The 3,349-nt window shown below is 28.4% G+C and overlaps 1 long non-coding RNA gene across 2 annotated transcripts; it reads left to right on the top strand.

The window, feature by feature from the left end:
- Positions 1–1,699: 1,699 nt before the first annotated feature.
- On the top strand, positions 1,700–2,505 carry LOC105452008. Of its 2 annotated transcripts, none has more exons than XR_974665.1 (2): positions 1,700–2,117; positions 2,212–2,505. It is a non-coding gene; the product is annotated as an uncharacterized LOC105452008 (long non-coding RNA). The 2 variants fall into 2 exon arrangements; XR_974666.1 differs by having other exon boundaries at positions 1,700–2,095.
- Positions 2,506–3,349: the final 844 nt, after the last annotated feature.

Raw genomic sequence — 3,349 nt, forward strand, 5'->3', positions numbered from 1 at the left:
TATATATATATATATATATATATATTTATCACCGAGTACCGGACACCTTGTATATATATGCATTAGATGTCCGCAAACATCCGCACTACTTATCTTAAAGTGATCCAAAAAGGAATCCAAAAAGAAGGAAAAAAATTATATAAACATAGATCATCCGAAAATGTGTTTCCGAGTTGTAGTTATTTTTATGTTAAAAAAATCGTAAATAAATTGTAATTCTCTCTCTCTCTCTAGTCAGTCCTTCATGACTAAAGATTGTGATCTTCATTTGTATGCAATCATTTGGGAGCGCATGAATTGTCTCCACCAATTTCTGTCAGTGGCTATCCTCACATCGCAATGTGGAATTTATGTCCTATTTTCTTTCAATTGTCCATCTGGTAATAATCGTTATAAATTATGATTATTATGATTATGACTACAAAAAAATAAATTACAATTTTTTTAACATAAAAATGGCTGTAACTCAAAAACAATTAATTCCCGGACCTATATATGTTTATATAGTTTTTTTCCTTCTTCCTGAATCACTTTAATTGAAGTAATACGGGCAAATTTATCCTGTATATGTACACGCATACATATATTTTGAAATTAAACTGAATTTAAGATCAATGTATGTTACATATTGTTCTTAACATTCTCACAATGAGGTATTATAATGCATGGTACAAGATTTATAGTTTGCAAAAGATAACTAGTCGCAACAAGTTTTTATATATTTCATAATAAAGATTATTCACATGTGAATGCTATTTCTTAACATTATTAACAACTAATATACACATTGCAAATACGAATTTAATATTAATGTGTATGTATGCATGTATGTATAATTGTGTGTACATACATACATACATATACGTGTACACACACACACACACACACACACACACACACAGTCTGTCCCAAAAGTTTCCAAATTTTTATTAAAATTCACTCTGTAAAATAATAATTATAAATGTTTATTTATAATCTAATTAAAATATAAAAATATATATAATAATAAATAAAAAAATAAATTAAAAATACATCCCTTCCGAAGAAAAACATTGTTTACAACGGTCATATAGTTTTAGAAAACACTGCTAAAAGTCTTTTTTTGAAATGGTCGAAATAGTTTCGGTCGAAGAGAGATTTATTCTGAATGTCCAAAATAGTGAACTGCTTTCCCTTCAGCTCTATTTTAGTTTCGGGAACAAAAATTAGTCACATGGTGTCAAATCTGATGAATATGGAGGATGATCAAAGATAACTGATTTGAAAGCGAGAAATTTACGCACGGTGATGTACTTAATTGTGAGCCGGAGCATCGTTATGCAGAAGTGACATTGAGCTGCCTTGAGCTCGGTATTGAGAACGAATCCGATCAATTCTTGTCTGCAAACGCTTTATTTTTTACTTTACACAAAATTTAATATTTGTTCTTTGCTCTATCGTGATTTTTCGATATGTGTCACAAAGATATATTGTATGGTTTTATAACGTGGTAAAACAGTCGTTAGAGGGACCTCAATTCAACTTACAGAATTTGTGAACTTCAATGAAGATAGTACAACCTTATTTATATTGATGATGCCACTAATATCGTCAGTACGAAGAAAGTTTTGGGACAGATCGTATATAAATACGGATATTTTTTAAAATAAATTTGAATCAATTTTCTGTTATCTTAAATAAATCTTTTTCCAAAATTTAATAATAAATATATGCCGATTTAATAATATATTTAATAAATATATGCAAAACATATACAAAATTAAATTTTCATTAAAGAGCGCGTCTAATTTGAAAGTTAAAAAAGAAGGAGCTTATTAATTACGTTTCAAAGAGTTAAGTGTTAAACGTTACACAACTTCATAATTAGGCCTCCAATGAGTAGCCAACTTATTCATCAAAAAATCCTTCTGTACTATTGATACACTTATGTCTTTTACATTTTGTATAGATAATTATATTTCAGATGTTACGTTATCACAAAACTTAAATGGAGAAATGGGTGATCAGATTAAGATAACTATGAAGTCAGATATCAATAACTGTGCAAATATTCTAGAGAGAAGAAAAAGATTATTATCTTATGTTATGTAGCAGAGTAATTCCACGTTTTACAATTAGTATAAGAATTTATATTTCTTACCGACAAGGCTTCATCTTATTTTACTTTTCTCTCGTATTATGTGTGCTAATCTTTTAAAAATTCTAATATAGAAATACACGAAACATAAAAATTAAATACTATACAAATCGAAAAAGTTCAAGTATTTAAGCATACTTCCATTCGGGTACAAGAAAATGGTAAAAGTATAGTTTCCTATATGTAATGGAAGATTGCTGTGTCAAATTACTATAATATATATACTTATATCGAGACTTAAACTTTGGTTTGATTAAATATAACATAATAACTGACGATTTAGAATAATACGGACTTTATATATTATATATATATATATATAAAAGAAAACAGAAAAGTTATAACATTAAACCGATCTATTTTATCAAGACAACTAACTTATGATCTATGCTATGTTAATAAGCTATTATAGAGATTCGACATTATAAGTAAGAATTCAATATTTGTGATGAGTTTTCCACGTATTCAGTCTACCATCTGGTTGGTCCGGTGTCACTTGTAGGTGCATTGGCTCCTATGAATGGATTTGTGGCAGCCGCTACATTGAAATATTTTATTAATAATAAAACGAATATTTTATTAGTAATGGAACTAACAGAACTAAAAAAGCATTTTTTTTATTTTACTATCATCAGCACTTTTAAAGAACAAAATTATAAAGGAAGGAAATAACGCGTTTATACTTTCTCTCTCCTTCTCTCTCTCTCTCTTGTGATCGCTGTCACCATTACTTTTTTATAACAATTTGGTAATGACATTATAATTTTTCATAACGGTAACATACGCCTAGGGTTGGAAAAGTCACTGTTACAAAGTAACTTTCCAGCAAATACAGGCAGCAATATTATAACATTTCCATAACTGTGTTGCAGAAATGTTATATATTAATATTGCTGATATAATCTATGTGTGCTGAATTGTTACTCATTACCATAAAAAAGTAACTTGTTACTTTAACTCATTATTTACCGAGTAAAGTAACGAGTTTTTTTCCAATGAGTAACGTGTAATAGTTATGTTATTTTTCAAAAGTAACTTTTCCAATCCTGGCGTTATACCGTTACCGTTATGACAATTGTAACATTATTACTAAATCGTTATTACGAAAAATAGTAATAGTAACAGTGTTACAAATAACGCGTTATTCCTATTCCTATTAAAAAATATATATATATGTGTGTGTGTGTGTGTGTGCATGGGTATACATATGTA

Source organism: Wasmannia auropunctata, unplaced genomic scaffold, assembly GCF_000956235.1.
Source record: "Wasmannia auropunctata unplaced genomic scaffold, wasmannia.A_1.0 LD336039.1, whole genome shotgun sequence".
Lineage (NCBI taxonomy): Eukaryota > Metazoa > Arthropoda > Insecta > Hymenoptera > Formicidae > Wasmannia > Wasmannia auropunctata.